The sequence below is a fragment of the Leptonychotes weddellii genome, chromosome 5 (assembly GCF_054177405.1).
Source record: "Leptonychotes weddellii isolate Sample4059 chromosome 5, ASM5417740v2, whole genome shotgun sequence".
Lineage (NCBI taxonomy): Eukaryota > Metazoa > Chordata > Mammalia > Carnivora > Phocidae > Leptonychotes > Leptonychotes weddellii.
Genome location: NC_138373.1, coordinates 18605225 through 18630635, shown reverse-complemented (window position 1 = coordinate 18630635; position 25411 = coordinate 18605225). Strand labels below are relative to the sequence as shown.

The 25411-nt window shown below is 44.8% G+C and overlaps 1 long non-coding RNA gene across 1 annotated transcript; it reads left to right on the top strand.

Annotated features, from left to right (window-relative positions):
- Nucleotides 1-213: 213 nt before the first annotated feature.
- Nucleotides 214-25411, top strand: LOC145721561 (uncharacterized). The gene is made up of 3 exons (XR_014145308.1): nt 214-300; nt 19131-19219; nt 24190-25411. It is a non-coding gene; the product is annotated as an uncharacterized LOC145721561 (long non-coding RNA).

Sequence of the window (25411 nt, the reverse complement as noted above, 5' to 3'; positions counted from 1 at the left end):
AAGCAGACTCCCTGCCGAGCAGGGAGCCCGATGCAGGACTCGATCCTGGGACTCCAGGATCATGACCTGAGCCGAAGGCAGTCGCTTAACCAACTGAGCCACCCAGGCGCCCCTATATAACTTAATTTTTAATAAAGGCTGTGTGTAACAGCCAGCTTGCAAAAATCCTGAAAATTTAACCATTTCCTCTTGTGAGCTGGTACAAGCAGGCAGCAGCACACCACTGGACAGATGTGGCACCGAAAAGGAACTCAGTCATACACTGGGAGGTACCAGGGCTCACTCACTTGCAGGACCAAGGTAGGCTCACTTTAAAGCAGGCTGGGAGGGGTGCTTGGCTGGCTCAACAGCTAGAGGGTTTGACTCTGGATCTCAGGGTTATAAGTGTGAGCCCCATGTTGGGTGTAGAGATTATTTTAAAATAAAATCTCTTTTAAAAAAAGAAGCAGGGGGCGCCTGGGTGGCTCAGTTGGTTAAGCGACTGCCTTCGGCTCAGGTCATGATCCCAGGGTCCTGGGATCGAGTCCCACATCGGGCTCCCTGCTCCGCGGGAGGCCTGCTTCTCCCTCTCCCACTCCCCCTGCTTGTGTTCCTGCTCTCGCTGTCTCTGTCTCTGTCAGATAAATAGATAAAATCTTTAAAAAAAAAAAAAAGAAGCAGGCTGGGAAGCTAATGTGCAACTTTGGGGTTTGGTAAATGCTGTGGTATTCAATAACCATATTCCTTTTATTGTATTTCTCACCCAGAGCTGGCCATTCCCAAGCCTAGAGAATGGCCATGGGGTTAGGGGCCCCAAGAGTGGGTTCAAACATCTATGGACAGAAAAGGAAGAAGGGGGATCTTATCTATAAGGGATGTGTTGTTTTCTTAGGGTGAAGAGGAAGGAAAACTCAATAAAATTATTGCATACCCAAGAGTGTTTTTAGGGACTTAAAAGGCCATTTTGTTCTAAAATTCAGGTTTTCTTAAGAGCATCTATTAAGAGATAAAATGGCTTCAGACTTTGGTATCTGGAGGTAAATGATTGCTCAGAATTTGAAAGAAGAACATCAGAAATTTGAGGATGAACAGAATCAGCTTGACAAAAGGGTTATAAACTTGCAGTCAAGACAGGAATGGTGGGAATGCAGGAAGAAAAAGGAAGAAGTCGAGGCACCTAGGTGGCTCAGTTGTTAAGCTCTGCTTTCAGCTAAGGTCATGATCCCAGGGTCCTGGGATGGAGCCCCACGTAGGGGGGGGGGGTCCCTGCTCAGCGGGGAGTCTGCTTCTTCCTCTGCCTGTCATTCCCCCTATTTGTGCACTCTCTCTCTCTCACTACCAAATAAATAAATAAAAATCTTTTATTTTTTATTTTATTTTTTTTTTAAAGATTTTATTTATTTATTTGAGACAGAGAGAATGAGAGAGACAGAGAGCACATGAGAAGGGGGAGGGTCAGAGGGAGAAGCAGGCTCCCTGCCGAGCAGGGAGCCCGATGCGGGACTTGATCCCGGGACTCCAGGATCATGACCTGAGCCGAAGGCAGTCGCTTAACCAACTGAGCCACCCAGGCGCCCTAAATAAAAATCTTTTAAAAAAAAGAAAGAAAGAAAAAGGAAGAAGCCACCTGCATCTACAGTGTTAGCCCTACCCTGGTACAAGAGAAAGGAACCACCTTACATAACCAAGTCCACTTGAAAAAGCATAGGAAGCACCCAAGGGGAATGGGGCTAGAACTTCAGAGGAAGCAGCATTAGAGTTCTGCTGCAGGAATAATGGTGGGCAAGAAAGAATACTTTTGATACTACCAAAATAGAGAAAGCTTACTGAAGATTTTACAAGTCAAAGAACACCCAAGGAGCCTTAGGTGAGGTTTATGTGGCAAGAAACTGAGGCCTCCGCCAACAGCCAGCACCAATTTACCCAGCCGTGTGAGTGAGGGGAACCATCTTAGAAGTGGATTCTCCAGCCCCACTCAAACTTTCAGATGACTACACCTCAGGCTGACACCTCAAAAGCAACCTCATGAGAGACTCCATGCCAGAATCACACAGTTCATCTACTCCTGAGCTCCTGACGCACAGACACTTGTTGAGATAATACATATTTATTGTTATTTTAAAAAGCTAAGGAAAAGCAAGGATGGAGGACACACCGTTCTTTAGGGGCTCCTGAGGGCACAAGAGCTTTAGGCTGGAGAATTGTGGGGGGATGGGCGGAATGTCTCCAGTTCGGACAACGTGGGAACAGGGAGGGGCCTTTGGAGCAGAATGCAAAGGCCCAGTGAATTTGAAAGTAGGAAACGGTTGCATCAGGTCTACCAGCAAGCCTGGAGAGAAGGAACAAAGTAACACAAATTTAAGATGGGGGTTTGAAGGAAAGCAAAGCCAGCAAATTTTAAGGAAAAATTAACTTCCATAAATGCAAAGCATGTTAGTCATGAGACAGGGTGTAGAGCATGTTTCAAGTACCCCTCAAAGAGGTCAGTTACCTGGTTGGGAGATCATTTTCCTTTTATAGTCCTCGTTATCCTTTTATAGTATATTTGTCCCTGGTGAGTTTTATCTTTCTTTTTACTGTGCCCTGCTCCCAACTGCCCCAATGTGGCCCTTCTGGCCAACCTGGTAGTTTAACGCCCTTAGCCCACATGATTGATTAACCTTTCTTTGTATATCTACAGATCATGCATTCTTTCCTAGAAAGAACAGAGCATTCCTGCACGTCAGGAAACAGAAACTAGACCCACTTGCTCCACCCCCAAGCACTTAGGAACCAGACCAATGCCCTTGAACAATGTCTGAGCACGAGATAACATCTACAGTTGACACCAGTCTGCACGTAATCCAGAAATGTTACAGACCACTGCACTGCCTTTACTCATTAACTGCCTTAAACCCCTTGAAAACTCCCTGGGCCAGGCAGAAACCCCAGAGTTGACCTTTGGACCATAGTCCACCTTCTCCTCAGGTGGCCAGCCTCCTGAATAAATAAAGCTCATCTTCCTTTCCAATCAAAATTCAACTCTTAAGTGCTGGCCTTTGAGTAAGAGGCCACAGAGCTTGGGGTTCAGTAACAGTAGCATGGGTTAGGTTCTGAGAGATTGTGTGAGTGAGTGGAGCGGTGCTTACCTTGTGAACTGCCAGGGAGAGCCATCCATTTCCAGGATCTCTCTGTGCTTTGGACCAGGGCAGGAACTGTGATAATCTTTTTTTTTTTTTTTAAGATTTTATTTATTTATTTGAGAGAGCACAAGCAGGGGGGAGGGGCAGAGGGAGAGGGAGAAGCAGACTCCCCGCTGATCAGGGAACCTGATGCAGGACTCCATCCCAGGACCCTGGGATCATGACCTGAGCCAAAGGCAGGCGCTTAACCGACTGAGCCACCCAGGCACCCCTGTGATAATCTTATTTGTCTTGTCCATCCTCTCAATCTGTGCTTGTGTAACACGGTAATCAGCAGCCATAGTAGGTATTTAAATTGAAATTAAAATTAAATGTAATTTAAAATTCAGTTTCTTGGTCCCACTTAACTGCACTTTGCAGGCTCAATGGCACCTATGCTCAATGTTCTGTATTAGTGTTTCTCCACTCTTTTTTTCACTATTGCTTCTTAAAGATGACTTTTTAGACACTTTTTCCCATGGTTGCCAATCCCATGAAATTTTAATAACACAGATGTACTATATATCTGCATATGTACTATATGTATATCTGTGCTTCAAACATAAAACCAGAAAGATTTCCCACCCCACCTCTAACTAGGAACCAATCTTCCCCCCTGGGAGGCAGTATGGCCCCCATAGAGAATGAATGCAAGATTAGGGTGAGGCACCTAAGGTTCAAAATTTAAGGAGGCAGGGCTCCTGGCTGGCTCAACCAGTGGAGCATGTGACTTCACTCAGGGTTGTGAGTTTGAGCCCCCACTGGGTGTAGAGATTACTTAAAAATAAAATCTTTTAAAATAATTTTATATATATATATACATATATATATATATATACACATATATATTAAGGGGTGCCTGGGTGGTGCAGTCAGTTGAGCATCCGACTCTTGGTTTCAACACAGGTCATGATCTCAAGGTCATGAGATCGAGCCCTGTGTCAGGCTCCACACTTAGCACAAAGTCTGCTTAAGGCTCTCTCTCCCTCTCATGCTGCCCCTCCCCCCTACATGCTCTCTCTCAAATTGAGTAAATAAATCATTTAAGATATACACACATAGGGGCACCTGGGTGGCTCAGTTGGTTAAATGTTTGCCTTCGGCTCAGGTCATGATCCCAGCGTCCTGGGATTGAGCCCCACGTCAGGCTCCCTGCTCAGCAGGGAGTCTGCTTCTCTCTCTTCCTCTGCCCCTCCCCCCTGCTCGTTCTCTCTCTCTCTCAAATAAATAAATAAATAAAATCTAAAAAAAATAAAATAGACACACACACATATATATACACACATATATATTTCTTTTTAATTTAAGGAGGCACTCACTCCCAGAATGGTGCAAGTGGAGAGTCAGCATCTGAAAGTAAGAGCCTCCTTAAATTTTGCCCCCTACCTGCCTCAGGTGCTTTATCCTATTTCTAGTCCCTGTAGGAACATTTCCATCATCACGGAATGTTCTATCAGATTAGAATTTTAGAAAGTTAGAACCAAGAGAAAGCTGGAATTGGAGAAAATCCATTTGGAAGAGCTAGAGTTTAGCCCATGAACATGTCCAGGACATAAGTGAGTGGTTCTTGACCCCGGCTGTCCATCGGAATCATCTGGTGAGCTTTAAATCTCCTGGTGCCTGGCCCTGCCGCAGGCCAGTGAATTCTGAATATCTAGGGACAGGGCTTGGTGATGGGGCCTTTTCAAGCTGGTAGGTGATTCTAATGTATAACCTGGGCCGAGACTCTCTGCTTTGAGTGCAGAAGAAAGAGTCCAAGTTCCAGCCAGTGAATAAATCTTGGGGAGATCCTGCTGGCCATATTTACACAGAAAAAGTAGAAAAGGAGCTCTAATTACTCTGTGGGAATAAGGGATTAAGTTGATAAAAGAAGATTTGCAGTGTGAAAATTGTGGAATAGTGGCATGTCTAGGGAATTTCATGTCACGGGTGTTCCATGATTTGGACCCTGTTTATTATATTAAACATTCTCTGGAGGGTCTACCTGGACACTACAACTGAGCTTCATTGAGATGATAATTAACCCACTGAGGCTCCTAGGTCCAGTGAAGAGTATGGCCTTGTGGTTAATTTATTAACTTCTTTCCTGACCTTTTTCAGCAGCTTCTGGGGCCAATGCCAAAGAGACATTTTTAAAGGGCTCTTGTTAAATCTGGTGGTCACTTTTCATTGGTCCCAGATAAACAGCATGGAGAAATTGCAGTGACTGAGGTCATGGGTTGGATTTTATCTCCTCTGATGGGTGACCAAAGCAACACCATCCTTGGTTGTCCCAGGTCTGGTTGTCAAGCTAACTCCAGTTTAAAGGAGTTAAAGTATGGAAGGGATATTTGTTGTTTGTTTGTTTGTTTGTTTAAAGGTTTTATTTATTTATTTGACAGAGAGAGACACAGCGAGAGAGGGAACACAAGCAGGGGGAGTGAGAGAGGGAGAAGCAGGCTTCCCGCTGAGCAGGGAGCCCGATGCGGGGCTCGATCCCAGGACCCTGGGATCATGACCTGAGCCCAAGGCAGAGGCTTAACGACTGAGCCACCCAGGCACCCCTGGAGGGGATATTTGAATTCTAAGCTCCATCAACCATCAGCCTCACCACAGGCCCAACTCCAACACACTGACATGCACACACGTCTCAAGAGGATGGATTTTATGCACTAAGAACTGGGTAGTACAAGCCCCAGGGTGTTGGAGCTGGTGTTTGGGCATGAAGAAGAGAGGGGTAAGAAGCTCTAGCATCCACTTACTTGGTGTTTGTCTCTTCTCTTTGGCTTCTTATTTATGGATACCAATCTTGGTTCATTGCTCTCTAATCCCAGGTTACTAGTGGGATAGGAAAGGGTCCAAGCCTTCTCCTAAGTAAAGGACCAAGGGGGGTCTAGAGTGGGAAGTAGGTTATTTAGGCAAGTGGAGTGCTCTAGGCTCACACGCCTGTCAGTCTAACTCAACAAAGGGATGACATTGGAGTCTTTGGCCAAAACTCTCATTGTAATAATAAATAATTCCCTGGGGAATTTTCATCTATGTCTGCAGGGAATGGGAAGGCTAATCAAGGATAGTCAGGATTTGGGTAGAGGTTCATTTTTCAGCTTTCTCTTAATCATCTCCCCAGATACAGGACAGGTATCAGTGGTCTTGTATGCCTTAGCTTGGAGGGGGTTGTTAAGGAAACTAAGAGTCTGGACATTTACACTCCTCCCCCAGGCCCCCCGAAATCTGTTGTTCCTACTGTGTTCCCTAATTAAATGACGGAAACCTTCATCTACCCCATCACCTAAGCTCAAAATCTTAAGTCATCATAGACAACTTCCTTTCTACCAGGTACTTTAAGATCTCTTGATTTTGACTCTTAGACACCTCTCTCTTAAAACAAACAAACAAAACAAAACAAAAAATCACAAAACACTGCTCCCTTTTATCCCTTACTGTCATATCACTTTTGGCTACCATCATCTCTTTTCCTTTTTTTTTTAATTTATTTTTTTTAAAGATTTTATTTATTTATTTGACAGAGAGAGAGATAGTGAGAGCAAGAACACAAGAGGGGAGGAGAGGGAGAAGCAGGCTTCCCGCTGAGCAGGAAGCCCGATGCAGGGCTCCATCCCAGGACCCTGGGATCATGACCTGAGCCAAAGGCAGATGCTTAACTGACTGAGCCACCCAGGCATCCCCATCATCTCTTTTCCACACCCACAACAGTCTGTTTTATTTAATCTTTGAGAATTAGTGTTAACTGCATAAAATATGAATATATTATCATTCTTTAAAAATTCAAACAATACAGATAATCGATAATTCAAGATGTAACCATGGTAATCAGTTGGGAGTGTTTTGTGTATTTTCTATGCGTATCTACACAGAAAAAAATTTTACTATTTTTTGTATGTTGTTTTTTTTTTTTTAAACATGAATGGTGCCATAAATGGTTTTGCTACTTCCTTTTTTCACTTAACAATATGTCTTGGAGATTTTCCATGTCAGTATATACAGAACTACCTAATTTGGGCTGCTACATAGTATTCTGTGGTGGGACAGGCTTTCCCTAAGATGACTCCTTTCCTGGTTTCACAGCCTTGTGTAATCCCCTTGGTGATCACTGTGATTAATAGTAAGAAATATATATCTGGCCTTTGTCCTAATTTCTGGCACAAAGCTCCTAAAATCCTTGGAATTTCCTGTGATGACAACAATCAAGGTGTCTTTTGTTATCTTAATGAGGTGACTTTTGGAAAGGACTCAAGGATGGTGGCTGGTTACCAGAGGAGCCAACCACATGATTAGAGGGTTAGAAGATTCCACCCTACCCCCCACAGCCCCCAGCCCCTTACCTTCCACCCCTGGCCTCCTGAGAGGGAAGAGGGGCTGGAGGTTGTATTAATCACCAATGGCCAATGATTTACTCAACCATGGCTATGTAATGAAGCTTCCACAAAACTCAAAAGGAGAGGCACCTGGGTGGCTCAGTCAGTTAAGACGCTGCCTTCAGCTCAGGTCATGATCTCAGGGTCCTGAGATCATGGTCCTGAACGTTGGGCTCCCTGTTCAGCAGGGAGTCTGCTTCTCCCTCTGGGCTTCCCCTTGCTCGGGCTCTCTCGCTCTCTCCCTCTCAAATAAATAAAATCTAAAAAAATAAAAACAAAAAACCTCAAAAGGGCAGGGTCCAGAGAGCTTCTGGGTTGGTGACCGCATGGAGGAGCTGGGAGGGTGGCACACCCAGAGAGGTCATGGGAGCTCTTCATTCCTTCCCACACATACCTTGCCCTGTGCCTCTCTTCCATCTGGCTGTTGCTGAGTTATATCCTTTTGTAATAAACTGGTGATCTAATATGTAAAATGTTTCTGAGCTCTGTGAGCTACTCTAGCAAATTAATCAAATCCAGGCAGGGATTGGTGAGAAACCTCTGGTCTATAGCCAGTCAGTCAGAAGCATAGGTGACTTGCCGGACTTGTGGTTGGTTTCTGAAGGTGTGAGGTTGGGGTCAATGTTGTAGGACTGAGCCCTTAACCTGTGGGATCTGATGCTACCTCCAGGTAGATTGTGTCAGAATCCAATTGAGTTGAATGGTAGGACAGCCAGCTAGCAATGGGGAATTCCTTGGTGGTGTTGGAAAACCCACACATCAGAGTTGGTGTCAGAATCATACTCTCACTTTGAGTAACTATTTTCTGTCCAACAGCACATGGCAATATTGAAGCAATGTCACTTCTGAGATTATGTTATAAGGGATTATAACTTCCATCTTGCTAGGTGACTCTCTCTCTTGATGGCTTTGATGAAGTAATTTGCCATGTTGGAGAAACCCACATAGGTAAGAATAGGCGTCAAGGACCTGAATCCTGCCAGTGATCATGTAAATTAGTTTAGGAATGGATCCTTCCCCAGCTGGGTCTTCCGATGAAATCCTAGCACTGGCTAACACCTTGACTGCAGCTTGTGGGAAATCATGAAGCAGAGTACGAGGTTAGCCTGTGCCCACAATCCTCACCCACAAACACTGGAAGATGATAAATGTATGTGTTTAAAGCTGGTAAGTTTTGGGGTAATATATTATATAGCAATAACTAACTAATAGACATGATATGGATATACCATATTTTACATAACAGTTCATATATACTCTTTTAAGTGGGATCCCATCATGTAGTCTTTTAAGTGGGATCCTGCTTAAATGAATCACTTAAGCTTCTTCCAGAATACTTTATAAAACAGAAATATGCTGTTATTATTCTACTTCAAAGCTTCAGTGTGATGTGAATAAGGAGATTCTAGGGAGGTGGCAAACTAGGTAAACATCCCCAAACCCTCCCATTTGCAATCTGTCCTTGGAGTAACATAAACACCAAAATAAGAGTTCTGATGGAAACTAGGTGTGTGAGACCAGGGGTTGTTCTGAGAGCTCCAGAGGAGGAATGGGTATAGGACTTCCTTTCTTGAACCAAGGCAAAGATTTTATGACTCCTTGAGAAGAGATGAATAGTGGACATGGGGTTCCTTTGGATGTCCTTGGTGGGGATTGCCCTATCTTGCCGATACCAGCAGACCTGAAATGGAAGTATAATTTGGGCTGATTTGATCTGTTTGAGTGATTGAAAGAAAACCATCTATTCCCTTCTTGGACCCAGATGTAGGAGAGTATAGCCACCTCCTCCACAACCCCCAATGGAGGTGAGAGCATTTATGGGCTCATTTCCTACCAACACACACAAAAAAACCCACATACATAAAGGAATCATTTCAAAATGATAAAGGTTATTTACCAAAAACCAGTAGCAACTTCAACATTAAGCTGAAGTCATTTCTATCAAAATCACCATTCTTGGCATTACTTTAGAGACCTTAACTAATGCAATACATTAATTGTTATTTATTGTTATTAATTTAATACTCCATATAAATATTGGAAAAAGAAGAGGCAAAAACTACATTATTTTCTTTTTTTTTTTTTAAAGATTTTATTTATTTATTTGACAGAGAGAGACCCAGCGAGAGAGGCAACACAAGCAGGGAGAGTGGGAGAGAGAGAAGCAGACACCCTGCCGAGCAGGGACCTCGATGTGGGGCTCGATCCCAGAACCCTGGGATCATGACCTAAGCCAAAGGCAGACGCTTAACGACTGAGCCACCCAGGCATCCCTACATTATTTTTACCCAATATAATTGTCTATTTAGAAAATCCAGAAAAACTCTACCAAGAACTATTTGAAATAATTACTTTTTTTTTAAAGACTTTATTTTATTTATTTGAGAGAGAGAGAAACAGCATGAGAGGGGAGAGGGTCAGAGGGAGAAGCAGGCTCTCCGCTGAGCCGGGAGCCCAATGTGGGACTCGATCCCAGGACTCCGAGATCATGACCTGAGCCGAAGGCAGTTGCTTAACCAAGTGAGCCACCCAAGCGCCCCTGAAATAATTACTTTTGAAAGGTGAATGATAGTAGTTAAATATACAAAAATAAATAAAGTCATCACAATCCCTTATAAGAGAGAGGCAGAGTCAAAGATGTGGTATTTCAGACAAAGGTAGGAGTGAGTCAAGTAAGGTGCCAAGATCCAAGGAATGCAGGTGGCCTCTAAAGCAAGAAAAGGCAAGGAAACGGATTCACTCCTAAAGCCTCCAGAAGGAACACAGCCCTGCTGACTGCAGCCCTCGATTTTATTATTTCCTTTTTTTAAAAGATTGTATTTATTAGAGAGAGAGCTTGAGCAGGGGGAGAGGCAGAGGAAGAAGCAGACTCCCGGCTGAGCAGGGAGCCCTACATAGGGCTCAATCCCAGGACCCTGGGATCATGAAGCTGAAGGCAGACGTTTAACCAACTAAGCCACACAGGTGCCCCCGATTTTATGATTTCTGACCTCCTAAATTATAAGATAATAAATCTGTGCTATTTTTAAGCCACTAAATTTATGGTAAGTTGTTATAGTGGCCATAGGAAATTAATACATCATTTATACTAGTGATAACAGCCACAAAATGTGTATGAATAAATTATTCATAGAAGGTACATGATCTGTATGAAGAAAACTAAACTCTTACTGAAGGGCATAATATAAGAACTGAATAGCTGGAGACAAATACTACCTTCCTGGGTGGGAAAACCTGATACCTTAAAATGCCAATCCTTCACAGACTAATATATAATTTTAAGTGAGTTGCAGTCTGAATTTCAAGAGGGCATGTTAGGGGAAAGACAAAGGGAACAAGTGGCTAAAATTATTCTAAATTTCAAATTTAAAAAAACAAGAATCCGAGAATAGTCAGAAAAATAAGGAAAAAGTAGGGAGTGGTAGGACTTACCTTACCAGATAGTAAAATTTACAATAAAGTGTTTGAAATAAAAATAGTACCATACACTGCATCAAAAGAGAAATGAGGTTTTGATATTGTACTATAATTTTGAAAGATGCTACCCTTGGGAGGAGCTGTATGAAGGGAACATGGGACTCTGTACTATTTTCACAACTAAATGTTAGTGTGTAATAATTTTCAAGTAAAAAGTTCTATTTTAAAAAAACACAAATGGGGGCACCTGAGTGGCTCAATTAAGCATCCAACTCTTGATTTTGGCTCAGGTTGTGATCTCAGAGTCGTGGGATTGAGCCCTACGTCAGGCTCCATAGAGCCTGCTTGAGATTCTCTCTCTCCCTCTGCCCCTCCCTCCCCACTATCCCACCCACCCCCACTTGCATGTGTTCTCTTGTGCTCTCTCTCTCTAAAAAAAAGAAAGAAAGAAAAACTAATATAAACTAATATACTAATATTCAAAGGGTTCCTACCAATTGACAAGAAAAAGACAACTGGGGCGCCTGGGTGGCTCAGATGGTTAAGCGTCTGCCTTCGGCTCAGGTCATGATCTCAGGGTCCTGGGATCGAGTCCTGCATCGGGTTCCCTGCTCAGTGCAGAGCCTGCTTCTCCCTCTCCCTCTGCCACTCCCTCTGCTGTGCTCTTCTGTCTATCTCTCTGTCAAAATAAATAAATAAAATCTTTAAAAAAAAAGAAAAAGACAACTGAATGGAAAAATGAGTAGGGTATTCACAGAAGGGAAGAGGCAAATTGTCAGTAAGTATATGGTAAGATGCTCAGTATCTGTACGAGTCAAGGAAATGCAAATTAAATCAATACAGCCTTTTTATACCCAGTGTATTTGCCAAAATCTATCATTGGAAGAGTGATACTGTCCAGGTCTGCCTGACAATGTTGAGAAATAAGAATTGCTACAACCGGTTAGAAAGCAATCTGGACACATCCATTAAGATTAAAAATGCAGGGGCGCCTGGCTGGCTCAGTCCGTAGAGCAAGCGACTCTTGATCTCAGGGTCGTGAGTTCCAGCTCTATGTTGGGTGTAGAGACTACTTAAAAGAAATAAAAAAATTTTTAAAAATTAAAGGGGCACCTGGGTGGCTCAGTCAGTTAAGTGTCTGACTCTTTGATTTCAGCTCAGGTCGTGATCTCAGGGTTGTTAGATCAAGCCCTAAGTCAGGCTCCTTGCTGGGTGTGGAGCCTGCTTGAGACACTCTCTCTCCCTCTGCCTCTCCCCCACTCTAAAAAATAAAAATAAAAAATGCAAACATCCATTGATCCAGATATCCTATTTTCTAAACCTATTTTCTAAAGTGAAAGCCTCAGTATACCCAGATTCATCCTCAAGGAGACATTACCACAATATTTGTGTAACTGCTAAAAACAGACAACTTGAATGTCCATCAATAAGAGAATAGTGGGATAAATGAAAGGGTTCAACCTAATTTATCTAGAAAGATGTCCCTATATTGTGAAGGGGAAAGAAGCAAGTTGCAGAGGCATGATAATATGGTACCATTTTTACACCATTTTCTCAATTCAAGTCAGATCAAATAAACCAACCAACCAACCTTGCATAAGAAAAAAGTGTGTCCAGATACCCTTTCCATCACTAAGCCAGATACCCTCTCCATCACTAAGTGGTTACTCCCAGGATAGAGAGGGCAGAAATCATGACTCTTTTTTTAAAGATTTTGTTTATTTATTTAGAGAGAAGGAGAGTATGTGTGCTTGGGCCTGAGTGGGGGGAGGGGCAGAGGGAGAGGGAGAGAAAGGATCTCCAGCAGACTCCCCAGTGAGTGCAGAGCCCAATATGGGGCTCTATCCCATGACCCTGAGATCATTCAGGCTGCATTTTGATGGTTGAGGCTTTTGAGGGGCCAATATGGGTGCAACATTTTCTAAATAGGCTAATACAGTTTGATCAAATATTCTGTCAAAGGTTGAGACACCTGAGATTATAGTTTTCTAAGAGCTAGAACTCATTGTTAGCTGGGGCTCAATGCCTGAATAGGGAATAACAGGTGAATAAGAGAATGCAGTTGTGCTGTTTTGAAAGTTCAATCAGTAACCCACTTCCTTTTCTCTGCCCCAGAAGCTGTGTACTTTCAGTCCTGGGTCTGGGTGTGCTCAGCTTCATCGAGGCCCTTCTCTTGCTCTGCTCTGTGTTGCACTGACTCTCAAAGTCTGCATCTCCAGGCTCTTGTCTCCACTGGCTGCCATCTGAGCTCAGCTGATTGATGGCAGGCTCTGGTGGGAAGATTGGAGGTAGGAGTTAGAGGGGAGAAGTCCAGGGTATTTGTCTCCCTCTCTGCTTCCAACACCCCTGCCCTGATGCCTTTCCTTTTGGGTGTCCTGGTTCCACAGGGCCCCGGTTACACCACCTCCTCCCTTTGTCTTTACAGCCTAAGAGAGTAGTGGCTCCCTGCTGTTGTTAATCCCTGGGTTACTTCGAGTGCCAGTTGGCTTTTGTTGTGAAACAAACTACCCCAAATGTAATGATTTAAACAACCCACCATTTATGTGTAGCTCACAATTCATGAGGTAGCAATTTAGACTGGGATCAGCTGGGCAATTCTGCTGGTCTTGGCTGGGCATGCTCAAGCGTCTACACTCAACTGCCAAGTCAGCAGGGGGCTCTACGCTGGGAGCTGGCAGGCCATCCTCTGGGGTGGTGGTGGGTTCATGTGTCTCTCAACATCCAACAGTCTAGCCCAGGCATATTCAGATGGCAGCTGGTTCCAAGAAAGAGTAGGGAAACAGGAAAAGCCTCTTGAGGCCCAAGTTTGGAACTTGCACAACATGGCTTCCTCCCAAAGTCACAAGACCCACCCGGATTCAAGGGTAAAGAAATAGACTCCATTTCTTGATGCAAGAGGAAAAATTTGCAGCCATGCCTTACCATGATCTTCTCCAACATCTGTATAACCAAGTCCCAGCATAAATTTCCTCTGTGATAAGTACTGGAAGTCATTACTGTTTCCTAGTTAGATCCTGTGTATGTTTGAATGTGTTTGGGAGATAGGGGTTAAGGAAAACAGGAAAAATCTGTTTCTAACAGGGTCCCTTTGGATTCAAATGTTTCTGTTATAAATGTCACCTGCCCAGGCTCTTTTAGAATTAACCAATATGGGGCGTCTGGGGTGCTCAGTTGGTCAAGCGTCTGCCTTCAGCTTGGGTCCCTGGTCTCAGGGTCCTGGGATGGAGCCCCGAGTCAGGCTCCCTACTCAGTGGGGAGCCTGCTTCTCCCTTTCCCTCTTCCTGCCATTCGGATTGCTTGTGCTCTCTCTCTCTGTATCTCTCTGTCAAATAAATAAATAAATAAATAAATAAATAAATATCTTTAAAAAAAGAATTAACCAATATGACAATGTACAGATGAATTGAGGGCTACCACATGGCAGGCATGATGCTAAGTACTGTGGGCCATGGGGGGCAGGGGGGTACCCCAGGTGCACAAGGCATGGTGCCCGCCTTATGTGAGTTAACGTGGAGCGTGTGAAGAGCCCAGGTGGTGGTATGTAGGGGTTTGGGAGGAGGAGGAGGAGGAGGACCACTGTGATGGTAATGCAGCTCACAACCTAGTGGGGGAGATAAAAACTTTGACCAGAGTGTTTTTGGTCTGTCTCTACAACCTAGAAAGGAAGCTCCACGAGAGCTCAGTCACTCATCACTGTCACTGTGCCTTCTCTGCCTAGCAAAAGACGAGCACACAGTAACTGGTGGATAAATATTTACCGAGTGTAGGAGTGAAAGGTGTTTACACAATGCTAACAGAGCGCCGATGAGAAGGAAGTTAATTCTGAGAACAGCAGAAAGCTTCATGAAAACAGAGGATTTCTCAAATGTAGACTGAGAATGAGTTGTCAAGTTTTGGCTGCAGAGAAGGGGGACTGGGAGGAAAACCAAAGGGCCAACATGAGCAATGTCAGGAGTGTTGGGGTGGGGTCCCTTCCTGGAGAGGAGACAGCAACTGGAGGGCTCATCCTGGTCTGAGCATCACCCATATGCGTACCCTCCGAGCTGGTTCCTCTGAGCCCATCTCACAGAGTATCCTGAAAGCAATTCGAGGCCTGAACTGCTCAGATTTGGCAAAGGACAACTGCACTGACTTCCAGGCTGCTGTGAAAAGTCCCCCTCGGTAGAGTTGAGCCCATGGGTACAATGTGAGTTTGGGCACATTTTTCCTTGTAGTTTGGATGTTTTTGAATGTGTGCCCAGAGGCTGCTGAAATACATCTCTTTTTAGAATCTAAGCAAGTACACAGGGACGGGGGAAAGCCAGAGATAGTGGAAATGCTGGGGGAGGTGGGGGACATCTGGTTGGGGCAGGGGGCAGACATCTTGGTTGACAGAGGACATCTGGACCAGAGATGAAGAGGGATCCTGGCAAGAGTCAGAGCTCTTAGCTCAAAGACCTTCACCAGCCTGCTTCTCCAGCAGAGAAATAAATCCTCTCTCTCTCTTTTTTTCTTTCTAGACCCCAGAGAAGGCCAAAGAAAGCTTGACACAGAATAGCACGATTCAGCCCCTTCTTCTGCAGTAGACCAGGAAGGATATGAGATCAGTTAGAGGAAGTGAAATGTTAGTGGTCTACAATTTCAGTTGAAACTGGTGCTTCAAGCTCAAGGTAATTCAGAGCTTGAGGCATAAACCTTAGACTGATGTTCAGCTTCTCTGCCAACTTCATGCTGCCAAACACCACAGCTTCTTACTAGTGTCCCTAACCCACTGCCCTTCAGGCTTTCTGTAGTTAGAGAGTCACATATTGGGTGCGCTTTCTGGTCTTACATCAGGAGGCTGAAACCAGAGATTGGAATAAATGAGGGGACTGATGAATAGTGCAGAGAACATAGTGGAGCGAGCATGGCTTTACTGACCAACATTTCCTTGTCCAGACTATTGGGTGAGGTTGCTTTGGGCACGCAGGCAGCTCCCCTGGGTAGCTCTTTGTTTGTTTGTTTGCTTGCTTGTTTACATGAGGTGATTTATAAAGCAGATTACCATACCTTCCTCTCAGAAGGCATGGCTACACAATTGTTGTGTTTACTTCATATGGTGCCCAACTGAGGCTCCCTTCCTTATTGTCTGAACAAAAGCAAGAAGGGGCAACTATGGAGAAGGAACACCATGCTTAGGAAAATGACCTGGAAAAGAGAAAACCTCATTTGTGAATTTTTTATGTGAGTAGAAGCAAGAAAGAGCAGGCTGGTGGTGGCAGAAAAATAAATAAGTGAGTTAAAAACCAAGCTCAACAAAATCTCCCAGGATCTCTTTATTTTTTTCAAGAACAAAGAGATAAAAATTCTTAGAAAACAGGTAAGAGACATAAAAGGTGGTATTTGCTATCCAAAAAAATATATAATAGCTGTTTCAGAAAGAGAGAAGAGAAAAGCCAGAAGTGTAGCATTCAGCAATTTAGCATCGATTTTATGAGAACAGACATCTGAATCTGAGATACCCAGGCTTGAATCTGAGCACAGGTGCTTATCACTGTGTAAACTTGGACAATTTCCTTAACCTCTCTGTTTCAGTGTTTTGGTTTCATAAAGCGAGTAATACTAATAGAATAGACTTTTAGGGTAGTTGGGAAAATTACATGAGGTGATGTTCGTAAGATAATTTGTAGGAGGCGAATATGTAATAAGCACTCAATAAATGTCACCTGTTATGGGCTGAATTGTGTCCCCCCCACCCCCTGCAAAATTCATACATCGAATTGTATGTATCTCAGAACGTGATTGGGGGATAGGGTCTTTAAGGGGGTGATTAAGTTAAAATGAGACTGTTGGGGTGGGCCCAAATCCAACCTAACTGGTGTTCTTATAAGAAGAGGAAATTTGGACACATCAACAACAGGATGCATGCACACAGAGAAAAGGCCGTGTAAGGACACAGCAAGAAGGCTACCATCAGCAAGTCAAGGAGAGAGGCCTCAGGAGAGATGCCCTGACCTTGGACTTCTAGCCTCCAGAAAATAAGTCTCTATCGTTTAAGTCCCCAACCTGTGGTGTTTTGTTAAGGTGACCCTAGCAAACAAATACATCCCCTATTGTTATGTTTTGTTTTTTTTAATCCAGATGCAAAGCTGAGGACTACGTTGCCCTTGGTTTTCCATACTGACAAAGTCTCCCAAACCAGCTGTCCACATTCCCTTTCAGCCCTGCCGCATTGGCCAAGCCGCTGCAGAGACCCTCACCTTATGACTCACGTGGTTTCTGGGGTCAGTGCAGGGCGCAGATCTCTGTAGAGGCCAGCTGACAGTTGCTATGAGTCAACAGCAGAGAAGTCCCTGAGATTCGAAGACCTGCTTCATTCCCCAGCCCTCACTCATTTGGGTATGCTGAGAGCATGTCACCCAAAATAATGAGGCTCTCTCTTGGTTTGCAAATGCCCCTTTTGAAGGTCAGAAGGTCAGATTCCACCAAACGCTGCCACAGATGTGGTTTTAAAATAGTCCCTTCAGAAGCCCACAATTAAAGCCTAATTGCACATCCTGGCCAATTAGTGAAGGAGTTGCCCTTTCTCGGGATGGCAGAGTCCTCAAAAATCCATAGTCTGAAAAAAGGATGTTTGCTCTCCCCTTCACCCCCAACAACCCACTCTTTCTTCAGAGGTTCTTAGGAACCTCTGACATTATCTGTAACCTTGGAAAAGTTACTTAACCTCTGACCCTGATGGATTACCTATAAGATGGTGCTAACAACACTTGTTGTCTGAAGGATCAAATGAGATCATTCATTCATTCATTCAACCAATATTTATTGAGTGACCTACTCTACATTCAATTCTTTCACTCTACAAACATTTACTGAACATTTGCTACATATCAGCCCCATGGGGACTGATTCACAGCAGTGAATAATATCTAGGAGGTCTCAGCTCCCAGAGAGCTTACCTTCTGGGAAGGAGACAAAGAACAAGTGGACAAATCAGCAAGATAACTTCAGATGGGGACCTGCTGAACAGGAACAAACGCAGGAAGGAGGTGGAAACTAACAAGGGGCAGGTGAGACGTGGCATGTCACAGCAGGGTTCTCAGAGTTGGGACATGCGAGGACCTGGGGAAAGAACATGTTACCAGAAGAGGGCAAAGGAAACCGCCGTGCAGAGGCTCTGAAAAGAGAGATGTATTTAAGGAACAGGAAAGAACAGAAGGGCAGAAGAGGAGAGGGATCTAGGTGAGACTGGAGAGGTGGGCAAAGGCTAGTTCACATAGGGTCTTCCAGAACTCAATGGAAAGCATGGAAAGTTCTTTTGGTCCGCACAGATCAAAGAACTACAACACCAATAACTGAACCTAAGTTAAGACAGAGAGTGGGTGTTTGAAGATGGGGTCTGAGATCAAGCAGAGCCTCCCTGGCTGGGGTCAGAAGTTTGGATTTAATTCGGGTTCTAACTCAGTGGTTCTTTTTTTTTTTTTAAGATTTTATTTATTAAAGTAATCTCTACACTCAGCGTGGGGCTCGAACCTACAGAGTTGCTCACCTCTACCAACTGATACAGCCAGGCTCCTGCTAATGCAGTGGTTCTTAACATGGACTACACACTGGAATCACCCAGGAAGCTTTAAACAAATACTGATGTCTGGGCCCCACCTTCACCAATTCTGGGGTGAACTCTGGCATTTAGGGATTTTTTTTTTTTTTTGAGAGAGAGAGAGCAAGCTGGGGGCAGGGCAGAGGGAGAGAGAGAATCTTAAGTAGGCTCCATGCCTAGCGTGGAGCCTGATGTGGGGCTCAATCTCAAGACCCTGAGATCATGACCTGAGCCAAAAACAAGAGGTGGACACTTAACTACTGAGCCATCCAGGCACCCCAGGGATTTTTTTTAAAGCCCTCCAATGACTCTAATGGCCAGCCAAGGTTGAGAAGCCACTACAGGAGGCTTTTAAGCAGGAGATGACATGATCTCAATTTTCTTTACGAGAGACACTCTGGCTACCACCTAAATTCATGATGCTCCCACAACAGTGTCCTGTACATAGTTAATACTTGATGTTTTCTTCCTTCCCTCCTTTCAGTCATTCAGAAATTGGGAATTGCTGAACACTGCAGAGAGAGAGAGCCCAACCAGATAACGAGAGGGAAGTATCTTAGTGAATCTGCCTCCAGCTAGTGACTTTTTCTCCTTCCTCTGTTCTTGGAGTTGTCCATTTATCCCCCTTCCAGACCCAGAGACGCATCTCCTGTTTTTCAGATCCAAACTTTGCATCTTCTTTGACAGCCCTGAGGACCCCCCAGCGTCCCCAAGCAGAGTAGCTCCAAGGAACACTCAGAAGCAACTTGGTGAGTTTATTTTGATGATACAATAATTATCATGCTTAGCAGCTGTTGCCATTTAAAATAAGAAAAACCTGGGCTTGAATTTAAACTGTTTGGTAAAGCATGTGCCCCACCAATCTGGTCCAACGAAATCAGACATTATGAAATCCACAGAAGAACTGGAGCTTGTTACAGGAAGTTAAGATGCAAATCATATTTTGTTTCAAATGAGCCCGATGAATGCATAATTTTCCACAAAGAAATACTTTTGTGTCAGGATCCTTCTGCCAAGAATCGAAGTTTTGGGGCTTGCAGCTGTTAGCAGTGTCTGATTGTCCATTTCAAACTGCAGGCAGCTCTGCTTTTCTAAGGAGGATTTGGAGCAAAGACAGGAAGAGGACAGAGCTGCGCTCATCAATTGTCTTCCAGAATATTCTCTATGAGCTCTGCCTGTGCTTCCCAGATGATCATACTTGCCCTCAGAATTTGCAAAGACTGGCCCCCAAAGGTGAATCAATAGCTACTCCCAACTTATTATTCATCCAGAAGGGGCTTCCCCCCCCCCTTTCCTCCAGCACCTTCTCTGAGCATTAATTCCATCTGCCAGTAGTCTTTTGATTGCAAGTGGAAGAAACCCAATTCAAATGAAATAAATACATAAAGAAAGGCAAGTCGGGGAATTATTTGTTCTTTTACCTGGAAAGTCCAAACATGATTTGCCTTCAGGTACATGGGATACAGGTTGACGGGGAACAGGAGAAGGACTTGGTCTCAGACAAGTGAAAGATTTAATGATCAAAACTGCGGACCCTGCATTTGTTGTCACGGATTTGCAAGGTATGACTTCTCAAGGTGTGTGATTTTTCTCCAGTTGTAGATGCAGAAATGACCGAGTAAAGGGTCTGGACAGCATTGGGCTCAGCAGGGACAGTAAATAGATAGAGTCAAGAAATACAAAGGACATGAGCATTCAGAAGACCATCCCTGAAATGGGTCTGAGTAGAGAAGGGAGCAAAGAGACATCAGACAGGGGCCAGTGGACCAGCAGAGAATGGGGCACGGGATGTCACTACAGGGCAGAAGGACGGGTGTTCTAAGAAGATCGGGAAAAAGAGCTCTGGAAGGATAGTGATGATGAACACTAAGAAGTGTGCTAAGGGCAAATCATATGATAAATATGTACAATCTCCCACCTATCCCCACCCTCACTTTTCAAGGATTCTTTTTGAATGTCTAATCTGCTGGGATAAGACAATGGCTGAAGATGTCATCCACAAGGGCATTTTAGAAAGACAGGTCCACAAGGGCATTTTAGAAAGACAGAGATCCAACTTGAGGCAAAGAAGAAAAAGATGATGGGAGGAGGAGGCAAAGGGGAAGGGGAAGGAGAAGGGGTAAAGGAGATAGAATTAAGTAGGCTGGGAGTTTTGAGCAGGATAGAAGGAACAGAGATAAGGAACTGTCCAAAGATTGGGGCAATGGGGAGAGAGATGAGTAAAGGCCCTTGTTAAGAAGTCTTCCCATACATCATGTGATATGCCCTGCCCCTGTGACACTGTTTCAAGACCCCTTCACTAAAGATTCAGAATATTTTTCATGGCTCTTTGGAGAGGAGTAGTGTTTCTTTTATTTGTGATACCAGGCTGAGAAATAGGCTTGAGAAAACCATGGTTCCTCTGTTTAGGGTGAGATAGAGAGCTTTAAGATTTTTAACGTGGAACCCAAGTGGGCCCAGGCTGGAGCTGTGGAAAATGGCTGTAGTAGGTGGTGGAGGTGAAAATAAAAAGAATTGAGGTCAAAGAACTTTTAAACTAGAATACCAGAAAAACAATGCAGGTGACTCAATATTTGAGTTGAACATGAAGTTGGTGGGGCAGGTCCCAAAGTCTTCAGTGAACAGAGTGGAGGGTCTAGGAGGCAAGTGAGTGACAGCAGTGAGAGGGAGGGTGTGGTATAATCAGATGGCAGGAGTGGGGACATTTAAGCACCTTGGAGAGAGCACTAGGAAAAGGGCTCCAACATCCCACACCCTTCTGACCCAGAATTAATGGGGTATGCCAAATAAGCAACCACTATTTACAAGAGCCACAAGGGGAAGTGATGTCCTGGAAAGAGAATCAATTGGCAGTTAAAACAGGTTCATGGAAGGGTGGAAGAGGTTTTCCTTGGTACTGAACACAGAGTGAAGAGTTAGGATGGAAGGGAGTAGTGGGGAATTTGGGTCAGCAAAGCAGAAGCAGAGAGCTGGCTTTTCACATGGTTGGCTCTTTCTCAGTTCACAAATTACCTCCTTGACCTTGCTACCTCAAGTAGCCCTGCCTCCCCAGCTACTATATAGCATTTCTCCCTGTATATTTCCTTTCTATTACTTAATATTGAATGAATGAGTGAATGAATGAATGATCTGGCTCCCTAATCAGCAGATACCATCTCCATTAGAATGTAAACTCCATGAAAGTAGGCAGCTTGTCTATTTATTCACTGCTTTATCCCCAGTGCCTGGCACATAGTAAGCACTCAATAAATACATGCGAAATCAGTTAGTTAATGAACAGATGAATGGATGAATGAATGGCAGCCCTATGAAGTCGAGAAGACAGAAGAGCACAGATGTCCACAAAGCTCTCCCATTTGGTGAGGTACCTCGGAATGAAGGGGTGTATGCCCTGGTGTGCGTGGAGTCTCCCATTTGACTCCTGGGAACAGATAGCTCCTGGCCTTGTTGCTGTGTCCTGGGAAGTAAATCCTAAGGAGAGATACTTGCTTAAATCCACACTCATGCATTGGGATTTGTTCGCTCCAAGTTCTAGCCTAAAAATACTCCTCTCTGATATCAAGGACAAAATTTATAAACATGAAAGTGGTTATTATGGTTTAATCACAGGCTTGGTGGTAGTGACTCTTGGCAATCTCCCTGGGGTATTAACAAGAACAGAGTAAATATGTCATGTAGGTGGTATTTTTAGTCTCACCACCCCCCTAACCCAAATGGGAACATCCCTGCAGAAGGTCCTTGTGACTCCCTGGGCTCCCCACCCCCAGCCCTTGCTGCCCAGAAAGCACAGTGGGTGGGGGCTATGGTGTCTGCCACTAAACAGAGTGAGGAAGGCAGGTGGGGGCTGCCTTGGACCCAGCTCATTCCTTGTCAAATGGGCACCTGGGTCCTGGCCCCAGGGTCAATAACCAGCCTACGCTTCCTAGTTCCTGCGGCCAACTCCCATACCTCTTCTCCAGGATGAGGCTTGGCTGAAAGTCAAATATATCTCTTCAGACCCATCCCCTGAAAGCCCCTCCCTTTCTGTGACCCTCTTCCCAGAATTGACGGCTTCAAAAAAAAAAAAAAAAGGGCAGATAATCCCTGACTGAGCCATGAACCCAACCAAAAGAGTTTCACAAACTATGTCTTTTCCATTCAATGCAAGAAGGGTTTTGAACATAAAGTTTACACTCCATTCTGAAGGTGGGCTGCACGGCAGGTGCCACGAAGATGTTAGGTGGGTTGGCACTAGGGCCAAGGATTAGCCTGCCTCTCTCCCCACACCCCCTGCATGGCAGGTGGGATTCTGAACCTGGGCAAGCTCCCTTCAGAGCCTGGGTCCTTATCCAAGATGGGGTTCTATCTGAGCAGCCCATCTACCCTCCCCAGGAGTTTAGGTTCTATGGAAGGTATTGTTTAGGGCTGTACGCCAATATTGACCTCACTTCTGTTCGCTTTTATTGGAGAACAAACTTCTCTCACTTGAAGAACATCTGGTTCAATGGAGCTGACTCTAGCCTCAGTTCCAGAGGTGGCCTGTGACCCAGTCCGGGCCAATCAGAACCTACCGTTTCCCCAACCCCAGAGGGATCTGTGGGATTGGTCCCCGGGATGGCCTGAAAGAGCCTAAAAGAGCCCATAGAGATCCCTGAGGCCACCTGCTTTACCAACTTGCTATAAGACTTTGCTGGGAGACACTTACCTCTGTGAGGGTCAGTTTATAAATGTTACATTCGTTTAGAGCTACTCACCCTGTGACCAGGGCAGCATCAGCATCATCTAGAAGTCTGATAGAGATGCAGATACTTAGGCCCTACCCAGACCTTCTCTATCAGAATTTCTCAGGGAGGGGGACCAGAAATTGTATGCTGTGGTGAATCCTCCAAGTCTGATGCTCACTGAAATTTGGGAAGCACTGGATGAGCCGGTTTCTGAGTCTATGCATTCGTCAACCACTTTATAAAGAAAATCAGGAGAAACAGATAAGGAGGGGCGCCTGGGTGGCTCCATCGGTTGATTGCCTGCCTTCGGCTCAGGTCATGATCCCGGAGTCCTGGGATCAAGCCCCGCATCAGGCTCAGGGATCAGTGGAGAGTCTGCTTCTCCCTCTCCCACTTACCCTGCTTGTGCTCTCTCTCTCTCTCACTTGCTCTCTCTGTGTCAAATAAATAAATAAAATATTTTTTAAAAATAAAAATAAATTTTAAAAAAAAGAAAGAGAAACCGATAAGGAAGGGTCCATCATTGCCAATCATTCTCCCTTTTTCTCTCTCTCTCTCTTCCATTTTTTTAATTTTTTTTTTAAAGATTTTTTATTTATTTGACAGAGAGAGAGACAGCTAGAGAGGGAACACAAGCAGGGGGAGTGGGAGAGGGAGAAGCAGGCTTCCCGCCGAGCAGGGAGCCCGATGCGGGGCTCGATCCCAGGACCCTGGGATCATGACCTGAGCCGAAGGCAGACGCTTAACGACTGAGCCACCCAGGCGCCCCTCTTCCATTTTTTTTAAAGATTTTATTTATTTTTTGACAGAGAGAGACAGCGAGAGAGGGAACACAAGCAGGGGGAGTGGGAGAGGGAGAAGCAGGCTTCCCGTTGAACAGGGAGTCCAATGCAGGGCTCAATCCCAGGACCCTGGGATCATGACCTGAGCCAAAGGCAGACACCCAACGACTGAGCCACCCTCGCGCCCCTCTCTCTTCCATTTTTGCTTACCATCATCTTCTACTCTCATTACAGAGGCCCTCCCACGCCACTCCGGGGGCAGCAGAAAGCATGTGGAGAGCCGCATGCCCTTCCTGTGTCGCTGCCACCAAACCAGCCTTCCTGCACTCGGGCTGTCACAGCATGCCTGCACCCGATAGATGGAGAATGCAAGCAGGAGCCACATCTGCTAGTTGGTGGCTCTACCCTTGGCTCCTATGACTGCCTGGCGTCTGGCTGGCCCCAGGAAGTATTTGCTGAGTGGATGATAATGAGGCCTGCCTCCCCAAGGCCCCCCGGGTTCTACAGAGGAATTCCCAGACCTGTCTTGGAGTCTGTATTAGCCTGCCTGGGCTGCTATAACAAAATATGATAGGGGTGCCTGGGTGGCTCCGTCGGTTAAGCATCTGCCTTCGGCTCAGATCATGACCCTGGAGTCTAGGGATCGAGTCCCGCATCGGGCTCCCTGCTTGGCAGGGAGTTGGCTTCTCCCTCTGACCCTCCCCCCTCTCATGCTCTCTCTCTCTCTCTCTCTCATTCTCTCTCTCTCTCTAATAAATAAATGAAATCTTTAAAAAATATATATATGACAGATTGCATGGCTCAAACCATAGAAATTTCTTTTCCCACAGTTTTGGAGGCTAGGAAGCCCAAGATCAAGGTTCAGCAAGCTGTTTCTGGGGAGGGGACTTCCCAGCGTGAAGACAGCCACCTTCTTGCTGTGTCCTCACATGGCTTTTCCTGAGTTTGTGCACACAAGCTCTCCAGTGTCTCTTCTTGTGACACTCATCTTACTGGATTAGAGCCCTGCCCTGATGATCTCATTTCACCTTATTTTATTTTGTTTTTATTTATTTTTTTAATTTTTTCCCCCATTTTTTACTTCTTTTCTCTTTCTCTTTTTCTTTCTTTCTTTCTTCTTCTCATTTAACCTTAAGGACTTCCTTACTCCAAATGTAGCTACACTGGGATTAGGGCTCCAACATGTGAATTTCAAGGAGGACACGAGCATTCAGTCTCTAACAGAATCCTATTAATTTCCCTGTTCCTTCTCAAAAGCCCACACCTCTGCCTCATTCTCCTGTTCTCTTCTTCCCTTCACCACTGCCCCAGGGCCAACGCAGTTTTATTTTCTTTACAGCAGGAAAAATTAACTAAGCAAATCATCTTCTAAACTATGGTAGAAACCGGGATCTCAGCCCAAGCAGCTCAAATGCCAGAAGGGAGCTGTGACCCTGTCCCTCAAGGCAAAGATGCT